Source organism: Rattus norvegicus, chromosome 7 (genome assembly GCF_021556685.1).
Source record: "Rattus norvegicus strain SHRSP/BbbUtx chromosome 7, alternate assembly SHRSP_T2T, whole genome shotgun sequence".
Classification (NCBI taxonomy): domain Eukaryota; kingdom Metazoa; phylum Chordata; class Mammalia; order Rodentia; family Muridae; genus Rattus; species Rattus norvegicus.
This window is the reverse complement of record NC_141540.1, coordinates 110,020,132-110,038,352: the sequence shown is the minus strand read 5'-3', so window position 1 is coordinate 110,038,352 and position 18,221 is coordinate 110,020,132. Positions and strand designations below refer to the sequence as shown.

The window sequence follows — 18,221 nt, the reverse complement described above, 5'->3', positions numbered from 1 at the left end:
AATATATACAAAGAACTCAAGAAGTTAGACTCCAGGGAATCAAATAATCCTATTTAAAAAATGGGCTAAACAGCAGTGGTTGGGGAAGCCCTGGGTCCTGCTAAGACTGAACTCCCAGTAAACTAGATTGTTGGGGGGAGGGCGGCAATGGGGGGAGGATGGGGAGGGGAACACCCATAAAGAGGGGGGGGGGAGGGATTAGGGGGATGTTTGCCCGGAAACCGGGAAAGGGAATAACACTCGAAATGTATATAAGAAATACTCAAGTTAATAAAAAAAAATGGGCTAAACAATAATTTTCAACTGAAGAATACTGAATGCCTAAAGAACTATTGAACATCCTTAGTCATCAGGGAATGGCAAATCAAAACAACCCTGAGATTCCACCTCACAACAATCAGAATGGCTAAGATCAAAAACTCAGGTAACAGAAAATGCTGATGAGAATGTGGATAAAGAAGAATACTCCTCCATTGTTGGTGGGATTGGAGCTGGTACAACCACTCTGGAAATCAGTCTGGCAGTTCCTCAGAAATTTGGAAATAGTACTATGTGAGGACTCAGCTATAACGCTCCTGTGCATACACCTGAAATATACTCCAGCATATAACAAGGACACATGCTCTACTATGTTCATAGAAGCCTTATTTATAATAGCCAGAAACTGGAAAGAACCCAGATAGCCTTCAGTAGAGGAATGGATACAGAAAATGTGGTACGTTTACACAATTGATTACTATTCAGCTCTTATAAACAATGACTTCAGGAAATATTTAGGTAAATGATGGCATTAGAAAATATCATTCTGAGTGAGGTAACCCAGTCACAAAAGAACACACATGATATTAAGAGTGGATATTAGAGCCCAAAAGCTCGGAATACTCAAGAAATAATTCACAGACCATATGATGCTCAAGAAGAAGGAAGAACAAAATGCAGATGCTTCAGTCCTTCTTAGAAGGGAGAACAAAATATTCATGAGAGGAAATACAAGGACAAAGAGTGTAACAGGGACTGAAAAAAAGGTCATCTAGAGCCTGCCCCACCTAGGGATTCTTCCCACATGCAGCCACCAAACCGAATCACTATTGCTGATGCCAAGAAGGGCTTGCTGACAGGAGCCTAATATGGATGTTTCCTGAGAGGCTCTGCCAGAGCCTTATGGTTAGAGATGGGGATGCTTGCAGCTAACCATCGCACTGAGCATAGGGACCCAAATTGAGGAGTTAGAAAAAGGACTGAAGGAACTGAAGGGGTTTGCAAGCCCATAGGAAGAACAACAATATCAACCAACCAGACCTCCCCCCAACCCCAGAGCTCCCAAGGACTAAACCACCAACCAATGAGTACACATAGAGGGACCTATGGCTCCAGCCGCATATGTAGCAGAGGATGGCATTGTCTGGCATCAACAGGTGGAGAAGCCCTTTGTCCTGTGAAGGCTCTTTTTTCCAGTATAGCAGAATACCAGAGCATCATGGTGGAAGTAGGTTTTTGGGAGCAGGAGCATCTTCATAGATGGAAGGGTAGGGGAGAGTTGGTAGGGAAGAGGGAGGAAAGGGGGCAACATTTGAAATGTAAATACATAAAATATCCAATAAAAAAAGAAAAACACACATACCTTAAGGGAATATAAAAATGTCAATTCATATGCACACTGAGAGTGGGGGAAAGATAGCAGGAAAAATGGGATGTTAGGACTCATTTCTGAGTGGAAATTAAAGTAGAAAAGTGTTATAAAGTTATTTCCTAAGTTATCAATAATAAAATTTAAAAAGAATCCTGAGCAATATCACAAACACCACCAGCACATCTGGGATTGTGAGTAACAGTGATCTGACAATTCTGCTTTAAGGCGTCATTAAGTCCTACATTTCAGTGGATCAATGTCAGCATCAATTAGACCTTTGTATACAACTTTATAAAATGAGAGACAGAAAAGGGCAGGGACATTTTTACTAGAAACAAAGGGGATACTGTTTGTTTGTGAAAAGCCCCAAACTAGAGCAGTCAGGTCTAAAGTCTTAGATCAGATATCAAAGAAAGTTGTTTTTGTATTTTTTGTTTTGGTTTGGTTTTTGGTAATGTGATTAGCCCATAACAAAAGACTAAAGGCACTGATGCCACATTTGTATTAGTGACTATTCTGTGACAAATCAAATAACAAGAACAACACAAAGGAAGGAAATTTCATCTTGGCTTCCAGTTTGAGAAAGGATAAGTCTATCGTAGCACAGCAGGCATGGCCGCTTAGGTGTGAGGCAGTGGTCACATTCAGTCAGGAAATAGAAAACAGACGGGAAGCAGAGCCAGGATACAAAACCCCAAGGCCCACCTAAAAGTGTCCTTTAGGTGTTTGTGATATTGCTCAGGATTCTTTTTAATTTCCATCAGTGACACCTTAGGAAATACCTTTATAACACTTTTCTTCCAATTCATCTGCCAAGGCCTCATCTGCTAACATTTCTCTAAAAATCTGAATAGATTAGCTAGGGTATAAGCATTCAAATACACGAGATGATGTAGAACATTTCACATTCAGACCCCAATATGTTTTTCCCAAGAAGATGGATATACCACTCTTGTCAGTCTACAACACTCATAAGCATCACCATAAGCTCAGAACTCCATTGGGCATTTGAGGGCCCCTCTCTTCAATATGAATGGATAGTTAAAATTACCAGATATGTATCTGAGGGAAGTTCTAAGTCCAAAGTCATCAATCATAACAGAAATCTCTTTCTTTCCTCCCTGCTGGGGACTGGCTGCTTACTGTGAAAATGGACACGTTCATGAAACCTAGAAAAGTGGTACTGGTCCTAGCTGGACACAACTCCAGATCCAATGCTGTTATCATGAAGAACATTGAGAATGGCACCGTCCTTCCAACCACGCCCTGGTGGCTGGAGAGGTCCACTATGGCTGAAAAGTGACAGCTGCCATGGACAAGAAGAAAATCACCAAAAGATGAAAGGTCAAGTCCTTTATCTAAGTTTATAACTACAATAACCTCATGCTTACAAAGTATTCTGTGAATATCCCTTTGGACAAAACCATTGTCAAAAAGGATGTCTTTAGAGACCCAGCTATCAAACACAAAGTCAAGTTTGAGGAATGATACAAGACAGAGAAGAACAAATTGATTTTCCATAAGTTTCACCTTCAGGTATATTTTTGATTCTGCCATTAAAATTAAAACAAACAAACAAACAAACAAACAAAATCCTTATTTCTGCTTGCATGTGCACCAAAAAAGGAAACAAATAAAACAAGTATTAGCAAAAACAAAACACCTCAAAATGCATCAGAAACTACAGGAGAGAAACATCATGAGGATTTGATGGATATCTCTAAGTAGAGTGGCATATATGCTTTCACAGGACATTGAGAAAATGATTTTTTTGAAAAGAAAATATTCAGAAAATGCAACAGAACAAATGCAAACTTCAAAAGAGGCAGACTGTGTCTTGTCTGATTTAGCTCCTCATTAAGGGGATGAACAAGCTAGGAAACAGCAGACATTCAATAGAAGAACTAGACATTGTTTAACAATTGAGGAAGACAAACCTTGGGGAGGCAGTACTGTTTGCCTATGGTCTTCGCACTCAGTAGCCTGAGGCAGGAGAACTAAGAATTCAAGGTTATTCTGGGTTAGAGAGCCTATCTCCAAAGTTCATAGGCTAGAACAACAAAATAAAGCCAAAAAACCCCACAAGGGATAAGAATCATTTAAGAAATATTTTAAGAAAATTTCCAAGAACTGAACACCTTGACTTTTTTAATTGAAAGGACTCCAAAGTCTCACTCAATGGGGAAACAAAATAAATTAAATGTTATTCTCAAAATAATTCAGAACAATGGGATAGGGCATTATCACATAAACTTCCAGTGGAAAAATAAGGTGCTCACATATCCTAAAGCAAGTCATGAAGCAAAAAATGATGAAGGAATGCCTTTAACTTTCTCAAAGGTAATTTTATCCAATTTAAAACTATACACTCCCATATAGTGTGAGCACAAAGACATACATAAACTTCGCAGCCTGAAATTTCAGGTGTTCCTGTACCCATGGCCTGGAAGCTACCAAAGGCTACAATGATTGACTAAAGCAAAGGAATAGATCGAAAAAATAAAGTCATCAACTCTGGGACATAGAACAAAAGAGGCAGAAGGAACCAACAGAAAAAGGAAATGAAAGGTCCACATTAGACACTGCATGTCATCCAATACTAGGAAAACTCCAGCAAAGCATTCTCCAAAGAGAAGAAGTCGTTCAAATGCCCAGGGAGTTTGAATATCTTTGGAGGAGACTTAGACAAGACATAGAGAATTTGAATCAAATTAATGATAATAATAGAGATGATTAAGCAAACAAAATGTCAAGCTCTTATTAATTCCAGGGGAAATAAAAAGTGCTGTGAAAGAAGATTAATCATGGTGACACATAGCCTAAATCAAAAACAGTATTCTATGGTAAATTATAATATAAATACAATCTATCCAAACGTGTAATTCTGGAAGCTTATGGGACAGGGCATTTGTGTATGCTAAAGAAGCCTGGGGTTAATGGGGTGGTAGTGAAACAGGTTTTGTCTTGCAAAAAGGAAACTCAATAGATTAGATCTGAAATGAAATTAATAACATTATAAATCAAGAAACAGCAATGTAAGGAAGCCTTTTAGATTTGTAAAGGCAGACATCAAGAGAATAAATAAGGAAGAATGAGTACGTGTTATTTGAGCGTGTTCTTCGAAGCCATATTTAACTCTGCCTTTCTTCCACTACTGATGATGAAGAGCTGTCTGTAATGAATTATGTGAAACAAGACGTAATCTGCCTCCTATCTGAGAGAAACTGACCTGGAGGGGGGTGCTGAGATAGAATGGAGGTGGAAGGAAGAGAAGGGATCCAGGTGCTACGCATAAGTTTGGATGCGAGGACAGTCAAGCCAATAGCCACAATGGCACAAGAATGCCAGAGTTGAATAGTTATATGCAGAGCTCTGGAAACAACATGAGCCTGCCTTAACAATGACAGTCCTCAGTCCCTCCCACAGTCCCAGTGTCCAGACTGAAAAAGGGATGGATTCAGATGTACCATTTTCTTCAAGTAGGTGATAAAGTACCAAGAGCCACCATGATCTTCTCCTCTCCTCTGACTGACCTTCATCTCTTCCTCTTCTACCACTTCCTCTCTTGACCTCTCTCTCCTCATTTCCCTGTTTCCTTCCAGATGACTCCAGATCACCAAGAAACAAAATCCCTGCCAGTTGCCAGTTTCTTGGGTTGGTCTTTCCATGATGAAAGCACCAAGAAAGAGGTGGTACAGAAGTCATGAAGGCTTCAGGATGGTGCCAGTGTTTGTGAGCAAAGCCAAGTCCCAATCCAAACCTGGCCATCCTCTCCCTGAATTGTCTTTTTACAAGGCTTTGCACTACAGTGTGATTTATTATGTAACACAGTCAAGGAGCTCACAACTTCTCTGCAAAGCCCCAAGTCTGTTATCAAACACTTCGTTAGCCAAAAGATGCAAGCACCTTTAGAAGCAAACTCCTGCCTTACACCTTCAAAAATGCCTGTTGGGTGATTAGCTAAAACTTCCTACAGAAAACTCAGCATGACCAGAGGATTTCTGACTACCAACTCCGTGATGCAAACTGAGCGTGCCTAAAAGTGTTCCTGCCGGCCATACTAACCTTTTGAATATGTGTTCCACAAGCTTGAGCTAATCATGTTTCACAGTGTGTCCACTATTTTTCCTTTTGACTCTGACTTTAAACTGAGCATGCTTATGTGTGCATTCCTTAACTAAGCATGATCAGGAAAGTTCCTGCCCCTAACATGCTTTCTAACCTGATATGTGCAGGCTTTCCAAAGAAAACCACCAAGCTTCATTCAGAAAACAGCTTTGGAAATCACCCCAGGACTTTCCTTACCCATTGCAGTTTCTCTCGAGTCTTAATTCTTGACGGCTTGTTTTGAACTAACCAACCTATGATGCGCTGCATTTGGTGGCACCTGCAAAAACTGAGTAACTACTTCACATTTCCCAAGAGCCTGCTGGGGCTGAAAGGCACCCTGTACTCACATTGGTCCACCTCTACCCTCAAAAGCAAGACCCAAGTCTAAAGTCATACTGTTAGCCACCGACAGAGGCCAGCCCTTCCTGCCAGCTCTGCTCCAACAACTCAACCCTACAAACACTGCTGACATTTTTCTTTCCCTTGTTTCAGATGTCCTAGTGAGTATTCCAATTTAACAGGCAATCAGGCATCTCTCTCTGTTGTAGAGGCCTGAGGCTGTGCTCCATCCAGCTGCCTGTCACAAACCCAGTAAGTGTCATGAACAGCAGTGTGGGAAGTTTTCCCAGAGGGACTATTGGACTGAATGACTTCTCCAGCCAAGGTCAAGCTCCATGCCTCCCTGAAGCAGTTAACATAAACACAATAACTGTGACTCCCACACTGAGGGTTCAAGACATGGCTCATGGGCAGAGGCCAAGCGAGGAAGTGGAAACAGGGGGACTTCCCTGAGCTTCACATTCTGTATGACTCATCCCAAATCATAAACTGAGGGATGTAAGAACCTTTTTTTTTGTTTTGTCCCTCTAATCCCTACTGAACAACTTCCAGCTTCAAAATAGAAGAGCTTAAGATGTCCACTGCCCTATAAAGTATGTGTCTTTGTGCAAACCTTAAATTATTTGTACCTTAATTTCTTTAAGTTGTTGATGTTGATGATCACAATGATGATGATGAAAATTATGATGATGATATGTAGTCCAGATTATCCTGTAGTTCATTCTAAGACTCAGGCTGGCCAGGAACGCATGGCAATCCCCATGCCTCTATATTCCAAGGGCTGAGATTACAGGTGTGAGCCAGCCTCAGTGGCTTTATCTATAAAGTAGATATTACCATCTGCCTGTAATAGTCTAAGCATGGTACATGAATCAAGATGTTCTAAGAGGAAAAGGACTCAATGGAGGGAAGCAAGGGATGACAGCCCCTTCAGGACTGTAGGGGGCAAAGTGGGTTGGACCTGTAGGAGCAATTAACTAAAGGAGAGAAAAAGAATTGAACTAAATGCCCAGGAAACCACAATCTCTCAAAATCTAAAAACTGGGACATCATAGGGTCATATTTGACTTGGGAGAACTAAGTTTCTTGGTGGGACTAAGAAACCACCAAGGTCATGGCTTCAATAGCCCAGTGGGCAAATCACCTCTGCATTCAGATCTGAGGTAACTGGGGCTGCTGGTGGCACTCTTTCCACATCATCTCTGAATTACAACTGCTGTGCTTCAGGAAGGCACAAATGAAAGACAATGGTTCCAAGTGATTCTATCCAACAGTGCACCTGCGGGGTCATTATGAGATTAGATAAAATAATACAACCACTTAGAACAACCCCTAGACCATATCAAGCGCAAACAGCAGTCACTGCTGCTACTGGGGTTAGGATTCCTCGGAGCCTCTATTTTGTAAGTATCTAAGTTCTGATACCTGAGAGGAAGCATTGTGCAAACATCTTCTGTTGGGTTGTCTTAAGCCAAGAGGCAGATCTTCGCATTCTTGTAGTGCTTCACAGACCTAAATGATTTTTATCCTTGTGCAATTCTCTTCTTTTACTTCAACTTGGTTCTTTCACATTTTCTTTTATATTTTGTGCATTAATTAGCTCTCATCACTTTGTCCTAGCACGTGGCAAAAATAACTGACAGAGACAAAGGATTTCATTTTGACTCCTGGTCACAGAACACAGGGTTGCTTGGCCCTTTGCACTCAGCTCTTAGCAGAGAGATGGCAAAGTAGGAACTGAAAGGGCCAAGGAGAATATACACCAAGGACATGTCCTTACTGAACTATGACCTTCATCTAATTTCTAGCTTCTAAATTTATAGATTGTTCCTGCATAGCACCAGCAGCTGGAGGCCAAGGATTCAAAGATGAGTCTATTGAGAACATTTCATATTCAAGCCATAGCACCTTAGTTTACAGTAAATGCATTCTGGTAAGGCACTTAACGTTTTTTTATGACCTGAGCTTGGTATAAACACAACATATATTCGGTGAGCTAATTTCATTCACATAGTCAAGGGCATGACTTTCAGTGATAGAAAGTCAGAATGAGTGTGATGCCCTTGGTCACCTCCTTCCTAGCATCTCTCATGTCACATGACATCCTAGGAGCTGCACCTCAGGCCAGTTTAGAATGGTCCTTTAAGTACAGATGGAAGATGCCACTGTCAAAGTCACACCATTTTTCTCACTTTTGCCTGCGGCAACCCCTCCAGAACTCAGCCTTGGTCTTTAGCTCTGTGTGGGTCACTCTTTTTCCCTGTCAGGCAGAGAAAGTCTTTATTTCTACTTTGACACTAGTGAAAACTCAGCCTCTTTTCCTGAGCTAGCAAAATGGCAGAGTGCTTGCCTTTAGATTATCAAAATTTGTCCAGTGGGACCAAAGCTCCTGGCAGCCTGTCAGAGTAGACAGGTATGGTTTTGATGTGTTCTCAGCCCCTCTCCCTGCTCCCTCCCTCACAGAAGGTAAGTGCATTCTGAAACCCCTTCAAAGCCTCAGCTCTCTAGGTTTGCCTGCAAGGTGACATTTCCACTGACTCAAGCTTGAAGAAGAGAAAAGCTTCGACTTCTGCCCTGCCAATCGCCAGCTTTACTACTGAATCCTGCCATCCGTTCTCCTGAGCATGCCCTCCTAATTCTGCTCTAGGCTACACCACAGTTTAACATTTTCAGCATTCATCTGCCTATATCAACTTTATGTGTTCTTGTTTTTCCTCTTTCTAAACCTCAATAATAGGTAAATAATCAAACGTTATTTATTACTTATAATTCTAGATATATGTTACTGGCTGTGGAGTAGTTATTCAGTATGTGGAAAACTTAAAGACCACAAGTTTCACCTGAAACACGCAGGCTACAATGAATAAAACTTTGAATTTCTTGCTTAGCACTTTCATGATAATCATCATGCACCAGTTAAAGATAAAGATATGGATATTCTGCTGCTCTTAAAGGGTTAACTCAAGATCAAAATCATAATTAGGGCCCAGGTGAGGAATTTCTCATTTAGGTCGGACATTTTTATCTGGGTCCTATGGAGCAGAAAGGACTTTCTCAAAAAGAGACCAATCACATTGAGAGACAACAGGGCAAAGTGCATTCCAGCTGACACAGCAGGAAGGTTTAAGCACCAAATGTTCCCAGAAGGTTTGGTGTACATATTGCACAGGGTTTAGGTTGTTTAAGGGTACATGGAATGGTTCAAAGCTGGAAGCCAAAAGCACCTTCTAAACAAGAGAATGGTTAGCCTGTTTGATGTGCCCAGAATCCATATTGGGGAAGGTGGATAGAAGAGTGGAGAAGCAAGTAAATTGAGTGCAGACTGTGGCATATTTGGATGAAAGTCAGTTAGAGCTTTATCCTGTCAGCCCATATGGAATCATAGATGACATTTCAATGGAGGGGGATAAAGGCTGATGTTAATAAAATTCAGAGACAAGAGCTGAAAGCCAGTCACCAGGAGTGCTGACACACCTGAGAGCAGAAGTAAGACCAACACTTTTGTTCCAAGGGATCCTCTTAGAGCCCTCAGAACAGACAAACCCTTGAGCAGTCTGGGACAGGATCCTCCCAGTTTGTGCCTGCTCCCAGAACTGACCCGGTCCAACAGCTCTCTGTACCCAGATCCCGCTGGGAGAAAACCCATCTTCATGCTCCACTATGTTCATAGCAGCCTTATTTATAATAGGCAGAAGCTGGAAAGAACCCAGATGTCCTTCAACAGAGGAATGGATACAGAAAATGTGGTACATTTACACAATGGAATACTACTCAGCCATTAAAAACAATGACTTAATGAAATTCTTATGCAAATGAATGGAACTACAAAATATTATCCTGAGTGAAGTAATCCAATCACAAAAAAATGGTATGTATTCACTGATAAGTGGATATTAGCCCAAAAGCTCGAATTACACAAAATACAATCCACAGACCGAAGTGCAGATGCTTCAGTCCTTCTTAAAAGGGGTAGCAAAAATATTCATAGGAGGAGATATGGAGACAAAGTTTGGAGCACAAACTGGAGGAATGGCCATCCAAAGTCTGCCCTACCTAGGGATTCAGTCCATATACATATAGCCACCAAACCTAGACAATATTGCTAATGCCAGGAGGTACATGCTGACAGGAGCCTGATATAGCTGTCTCCTGAGAGGCTCTGCCAGAGCATGACAAATACAGAGGTGAATGCTAGCAACCAACCATTGAACTGAGAATGGGGTCCCATTAGAGGAGTTAGAGAAAGGATTGAAGGAGCTGAAAGGACTTGCAACCCCATAAGAACAATACCGACCAACCAGGGCTCCCAGAGATTAAACCACCACCTGAAGAATACACATGGACAGACCCATGGCTTCAGTTGCATATGTAGCAGAGGATGGCCTGGTTGGGCACCAATGGGAGGAGAAGCCCTTGGTTCTGCCAAAGATGGACGCCCCAGTGATGGGGACTGTCAGGGCAGGGAGGTGGAAGGGGGTACGTGGTTGTGGGGGAGCATCCTCATAGAAGTGGGAAGGTGGATGGGATAAAGGGTTCATGGACAGGAAACCAGGAAAGGGATAACATTTTAAATGTAAATTTTAAAAATCCAATAAAAAATAAAATCCAGAGATTTGACATGGTCTGTTATGTGACTGAGGCTCGAATTAGAGATAAGACTTATTCACTGAATGGGTCAAGGCCATTATGAGGATCTGAGGGTAGAGGAGAATTAGTCTGAGTAGAATGAGCTCGTTGAGTGATTGATCAAATCTCTTGCAGCATGGCTGACCAACTGACTGAATAGCAGATTAATTCAAAGAAGCTTTCTCACTATTTGACAAAGACAGGTATGGGACAATAAAAACAAAGGAGCTGGGGACAGTGATGGGGTCTCTGCAGCAGAACCACACAGAAGCAGACCTACAGGACATATCAATGAAGTAGATGTGGATGGTAATGGCACTATTGACTTCCCTGAATTTCTTACAATGATGGCAAGAAAAATGAAAGACACAGACAGTAAAGAAGAAATTAAAGAAGTATTCTGTGTGTATTCTAAAAATGGCAATGGCTATATTAGTGCAGTACAGCTTTGCCATGTGATGACAAACCTTGGAGAAAAGTTAACCTATGAAGAGGTTGATGAAATGATAAGGAAAGCAAACATTGTTGGGGATGGTGAGCTAAACTCTTCAGAGTTTGTACAAAAGATGACAGCAAAGTGAAGCTACTATACAGAAGGTGAGAGAGAAATTTCTAGTACAAAATTGTTTATTTGCCTTTTCTTGCTTGTAACTTATCTGTAATAGGTTCCCCCCCCCCACTGTCAAAAAACATGCATGTATACTAATTAGGACTTCATTCCTCCATTTTTTTCCTGATCTTTTATCATTGTCCTTTGCCTTATTTTAGAAAATTGATCAAGTATCATGTTGCATGTAGCTTCCTCTGCATATATCGAAGCCCTTCTGCACATATAAACTTTGATGGAGTTGGTTAAATGAGGGAACATCTGGGTTTTGCCTTTTTTTTTTTTTTTTGGATCCACATGTTTTTTTTTTCTTTTGTTTTTTTTATTAACTTGAGTATTTCTTATATACATTTCGAGTGTTATTCCCTTTCCCGGTTTCCGGGCAAACATCCCCCTCCCCCCTCCCCTTCCTTATGGGTGTTCCCCTCCCAACCCTCCCCCCATTGCTGCCCTCCCCCCACCAGTCTAGTTCACTGGGGGTTCAGTCTTAGCAGGACCCAGGGCTTCCCCTTCCACTGGTGCTCTTACTAGGATATTCATTGCTACCTATGAGGTCAGAGTCCAGGGTCAGTCCATGTATAGTCTTTAGTTAGTGGCTTAGTCCCTGGAAGCTCTGGTTGCTTGGCATTGTTGTACATATGGGGTCTCGAGCCCCTTCAAGCTCTTCCAGTTCTTTCTCTGATTCCTTCAACGGGGGTTCTATTCTCAGTTCAGTGGTTTGCTGCTGGTATTCGCTTCTGTATTTGCTGTATTCTGGGTGTGTCTCTCAGGAGCGATCTACATCCGGCTCCTGTCGGTCTGCACTTCTTTACTTCATCCATCTTGTCTAATTAGGTGGCTGTATATGTATGGGCCACATGTGGGGCAGGCTCTGAATGGGTGTTCCTTCAGTCTCTGTTTTAATCTTTGCCTCTCTCTTCCCTGCCAAGGGTATTCTTGTTCCCCTTTTAAAGAAGGAGTGAAGCATTCACGTTTTGATCATCCGTCTTGACTTTCATTTGTTCTAGGCATCTAGGGTAATTCAAACATTTGGGCTAATAGCCACTTATCAATGAGTGCATACCATGTATGTCTTTCTGAGATTGGGTTAGCTCACTCAGGATGATGTTTTCCAGTTCCAACCATTTGCCTACGAATTTCATAAAGCCGTTGTTTTTGATAGCTGAGTAATATTCCACTGTGTAGATGTACCACATTTTCTGTATCCATTCCTCTGTTGAAGGGCATCTGGGTTCTTTCCAGCTTCTGGCTATTATAAATAAGGCTGCAATGAACATAGTGGAGCACGTGTCTTTTTTATATGTTGGGGCATCTTTTGGGTATATGCCCAGGAGAGGTATAGCTGGATCCTCAGGCAGTTCAATGTCCAATTTTCTGAGGATCCTCCAGACTGATTTCCAGAATGGTTGCACCAGTTTGCAACCCCACCAACAATGAAGGAGTGTTCCTCTTTCTCCCCATTCTCGCCAGCATCTGCTGTCCCCTGAGTTTTTGAGCTTAGCCATTCTCACTGGCGTGAGGTGAAATCTCAGGGTTGTTTTGATTTGCATTTCCCTTATGACTAAAGATGTTGAACATTTCTTTAGGTGTTTCTCAGCCATTCGGCATTCCTCAGCTGTGAATTCTTTGTTTAGCTCTGAACCCCATTTTTTAATAGGGTTATTTGTCTCCCTACAGTCTAACTTCTTGAGTTCTTTGTATATTTTGGATATAAGGCCTCTATCTGTTGTAGGATTGGTAAAGATCTTTTCCCAATCTGTTGGTTGCCGTTTTGTCCCAACCACAGTGTCCTTTGCCTTACAGAAGCTTTGCAGTTTTATGAGATCCCATTTGTCGATTCTTGATCTTAGAGCGAAAGCCATTGGTGTTTTGTTCAGGAAATTTTTTCCAGTGCCCATGTGTTCCAGATGCTTCCCTAGTTTTTCTTCTATTAGTTTGAGTGTGTCTGGTTTGATGTGGAGGTCCTTGATCCACTTGGACTTAAGCTTTGTACAGGGTGATAAGCATGGATCGATCTGCATTCTTCTACGTGTTGACCTCCAGTTGAACCAGCACCATTTGCTGAAAATGCTATCTTTTTTCCATTGGATGGTTTTGGCTCCTTTGTCAAAAACCAAGTGACCATAGGTATGTGGGTTCATTTCTGGGTCTTCAATTCTATTCCATTGGTTTATCTGTCTGTCTCTGTACCAATACCATGCAGTTTTTTATCACTATTGCTCTGTAATACTGCTTGAGTTCAGGGATAGTGATTCCCCCTGAAGTCCTTTTATTGTTGAGGATAGCTTTAGCTATCCTGGGTTTTTTGTTATTCCAGATGAATTTGCAAATTGTTCTGTCTAACTCTTTGAAGAATTGGATTGGTATTTTGATGTGAATTGCATTGAATCTGTAGATTGCTTTTGGTAAAATGGCCATTTTTACTATATTAATCCTGCCAATCCATGAGCATGGGAGATCTTTCCATCTTCTGAGGTCTTCTTCAATTTCCTTCTTCAGTGTCTTGAAGTTCTTATTGTACAGATCTTTTACTTGCTTGGTTAAAGTCACACCGAGGTACTTTATATTATTTGGGTCTATTATGAAGGGTGTCGTTTCCCTAATTTCTTTCTCGGCTTGTTTCTCTTTTGTATAGAGGAAGGCAACTGATTTATTTGAGTTAATTTTATACCCAGCCACTTTGCTGAAGTTGTTTATCAGCTTTAGTAGTTCTCTGGTGGAACTTTTGGGATCACTTAAATATACTATCATATCATCTGCAAATAGTGATATTTTGACTTCTTCTTTTCCGATCTGTATCCCCCTTGATCTCCTTTTGTTGTCTGATTGCTCTGGCTAGAACTTCAAGAACTATATTGAATAAGTAGGGAGAGAGTGGGCAGCCTTGTCTAGTCCCTGATTTTAGTGGGATTGCTTCAAGTTTCTCTCCATTTAGTTTAATGTTAGCAACTGGTTTGCTGTATATGGCTTTTACTATGTTTAGGTATGGGCCTTGAATTCCTATTCTTTCCAGGACTTTTATCATGAAGGGGTGTTGAATTTTGTCAAATGCTTTCTCAGCGTCTAATGAAATGATCATGTGGTTTTGTTCTTTCAGTTTGTTTATATAATGGATCACGTTGATGGTTTTCCGTATATTAAACCATCCCTGCATGCCTGGGATGAAGCCTACTTGATCATGGTGGATGATTGTTTTGATGTGCTCTTGGATTCGGTTTGCCAGAATTTTGTTGAGTATTTTTGCGTCGATATTCATAAGGGAAATTGGTCTGAAGTTCTCTTTCTTTGATGTGTCTTTGTGTGGTTTAGATATAAGAGTAATTGTGGCTTCGTAGAAGGTATTCGGTAGTGATCCATCTGTTTCAATTTTGTGGAATAGTTTGGATAATATTGGTATGAGGTCTTCTATGAAGGTTTGATAGAATTCTGCACTAAACCCGTCTGGACCTGGGCTCTTTTTGGTTAGGAGACCTTTAATGACTGCTTCTATTTCCTTAGGAGTTATGGGGTTGTTTAACTGGTTTATCTGTTCCTGATGTAACTTCGGTACCTGGTATCTGTCTAGGAAATTGTCCATTTCCTGAAGATTTTCAAGTTTTGTTGAATATAGGTTTTTATAGTAAGATCTGATGATTTTTTGAATTTCCTCTGAATCTGTTGTTATGTCTCCCTTTTCATTTCTGATTTTGTTAATTTGGACGCACTCTCGGTGTCCTCTCGTTAGTCTGGCTAAGGGTTTATCTATCTTGTTGATTTTCTCAAAGAACCAACTTTTGTTTCTGTTGATTCTTTCTATGGTCCTTTTTGTTTCTACTTGGTTGATTTCAGCTCTGAGTTTGATTATTTCCTGCCTTCTACTCCTCCTGGGTGTATTTGCTTCCTTTTGTTCTAGAGCTTTTAGGTGTGCTGTCAAGCTGCTGACATATGCTCTTTCCTGTTTCTTTCTGCAGGCACTCAGCGCTATGAGTTTTCCTCTTAGCACAGCTTTCATTGTGTCCCATAAGTTTGGGCATGTTGTACCTTCATTTTCATTAAATTCTAAAAAGTTTTTAATTTCTTTCTGTATTTCTTCCTTGACCAGGTTACCATTGAGTAGAGCATTGTTCAATTTCCACGTATATGTGTGCATTCTTCCCTTATTGTTATTGAAGACCAGTTTTAGGCCGTGGTGGTCCGATAGCACGCATGGGATTATTTCTATCTTTCTGTACCTGTTGAGGTCCGTTTTTTGACCAATTATATGCTCAATTTTGGAGAAAGTACCATGAGGAGCTGAGAAGAAGGTATATCCTTTTGCTTTAGGATAGAATGTTCTATAAATATACGTTAAGTCCATTTGGCTCATGACTTCTCTTAGTCTGTCTACATCTCTGTTTAATTTCTGTTTCCATGATCTGTCCATTGATGAGAGTGGGGTGTTGAAATCTCCCACTATTATTGTGTGAGGTGCAATGTGTGTTTTGAGCTTTAGTAAGGTTTCTTTTACATATGTAGGTGCCCTTGTATTTGGAGCATAGATATTTAGCATTGAGAGTTCATCTTGGTGGATTTTTCCTTTGATGAATATGAAGTGTCCTTCCTTATCTTTTTTGATGACTTTTAATTGAAAATTGATTTTATTTGATATTAGAATGGCTACTCCAGCTTGCTTCTTCTGACCATTTGCTTGGAAAATTGTTTTCCAGCCTTTCAATCTGAGGTAATGTCTGTCTTTGTCTCTGAGGTGTGTTTCCTGTAGGCAGCAGAATGCAGGGTCCTCGTTGCGTATCCAGTTTGTTAATCTATGTCTTTTTATTGGGGAGTTGAGGCCATTGATGTTGAGAGATATTAAGGAATAGTGATTATTGCTTCCCGTTACATTCATATTTGGATGTGAGGTTATGTTTGTGTGCTTTCATTCTCTTAGTTTTGTTGCCAAGACGATTAGTTTCTTGCTTCTTCTAGGGTATAGCTTGCCTCCTTATGTTGGGCTTTACCATTTATTATCCTTTGTAGTGCTGGATTTGTAGAAAGATATTGTGTAAATTTGGTTTTGTCATGGAATATCTTGGTTTCTCCATCTATGTTAATTGAGAGTTTTGCAGGATACAGTAACCTGGGCTGGCATTTGTGTTCTCTTAGGGTCTGTATGACATCAGTCCAGGATCTTCTGGCCTTCATAGTTTCTGGCGAGAAGTCTGGTGTGATTCTGATAGGTCTGCCTTTATATGTTACTTGACCTTTTTCCCTTACTGCTTTTAATATTCTTTCTTTATTTTGTGCATTTGGTGTTTTGACTATTATGTGACGGGAGGTGTTTCTTTTCTGGTCCAATCTATTTGGAGTTCTGTAGGCTTCTTGTATGCCTATGGGTATCTCTTTTTTTAGATTAGGGAAGTTTTCTTCTATGATTTTGTTGAAGATACTTACTGGTCCTTTGAGCTGGGAGTCTTCACTCTCTTCTATACCCATTATCCTTAGGTTTGATCTTCTCTTTGAGTCCTGGATTTCCTGTATGTTTTGGACCAGTAGCTTTTTCCGCTTTACATTTTCTTTGACAGTTGAGTGAATGATTTCTATGGAATCTTCTGCTCCTGAGATTCTCTCTTCCATCTCTTGTATTCTGTTGGTGAAGCTTGTATCTACAGCTCCTTGTCTCTTCTTTTGGTTTTCTATATCCAGGGTTGTTTCCATGTGTTCTTTCTTGATTGCTTCTATTTCCATTTTTAATTCCTTCAACTGTTTGATTGTGTTTTCCTGGAATTCTTTCAGGGATTTTTGCGATTCCTCTCTGTAGGCTTCTACTTGTTTAATTAATATTTTCATGTGTTTCCCTAAGGGAGTTCTTCACGTCTTTCTTGAAGTCCTCCAGCATCATGATCAAATATGATTTTGGAACTAGATCTTGCTTTTCTGGTGTGTTTGGATATTCCATATTTGTTTTGGTGGGAGAATTGGGCTCCGATGATGCCATGTAGTCTTGGTTTCTGTTGCTTGGGTTCCTGTGCTTGCCTCTCGCCATCAGATTATCTCTAGTGTTACTTTGTTCTGCTATTTCTGACAGTGGCTAGACTGTCCTATAAGCCTGTGTGTCAGGAGTGCTGTAGACCTGTTTTCCTCTCTTTCAGTCAGTTATGGGGACAGAGTGTTCTGCTGTCGTGTGTGTAGTTTTTCCTCTCTACACGTCTTCAGCTGTTCCTGTGGGCCTGTGTCTTGAGTTCACCAGGCAGCTTTCTTGCAGCAGACAAGTTGGTCTTACCTGTGGTCCCGAGGCTCAAGTTTGCTCGCGGGGTGCTGCCCACGGGCTCTCTGCAGCGGCAGCAACCAGGAAGACCTGTGCCGCCCCTTCTGGGAGCTTCAGTGCACCAGGGTTCCAGATGGCCTTTGGTGTTTTCCTCTCGCGTCCGAGATGTATGTACAGAGAGCAGTCTCTTCTGGTTTCCCAGGCTTGTCTGCCTCTCTGAAGCTTTAGCTCTCCCTCCCACAGGATTTGGGTGCAGAGAACTGTTTATCCGGTCTGTTTCCTTCAGGTTCCGGTAGTGTCTCAGGCAGGGGTCCTGCCGCTCCTGGGCCCTCCCCCACGGGAGCCCAGACGCCTTATACAGTTTCCTCTTGGGCCAGGGATGTGGGCAGGGGTGGGCAGTGTTGGTGGTCTCTTCCGCTCTGCAGCCTCAGGAGTGCCCACCTGACCAGGCGGTGAGGTCTCTTTCCCACGGGGTCTGGGAGCAGAGAGCTGCTGCAGGCCGGCTTAAACAATTCTTTACTCCATGATTCGCTAATATAGATGTATACATATAGGTGTGCACATGCAGACACACACACATAAACACACACACACACACACACACACACACACACACACACACCAGGGAGTGGGAGGTGGGAGTGAGTTGTACTTTTTTTTGGGTTCTGTAATCCTTCACCTTCCAG

The 18,221-nt window shown here is 41.4% G+C and overlaps 2 pseudogenes; both read left to right on the top strand.

Annotated features, from left to right (window-relative positions):
• Positions 1-2,780: 2,780 nt before the first annotated feature.
• LOC148004836 (large ribosomal subunit protein eL27 pseudogene) lies at positions 2,781-3,178 on the top strand (annotated as a pseudogene).
• A 5,036-nt stretch (positions 3,179-8,214) lies between these two features.
• Positions 8,215-11,286, top strand: Calm1-ps1 (calmodulin 1, pseudogene 1; annotated as a pseudogene).
• The last annotated feature ends 6,935 nt before the right edge of the window (positions 11,287-18,221 follow it).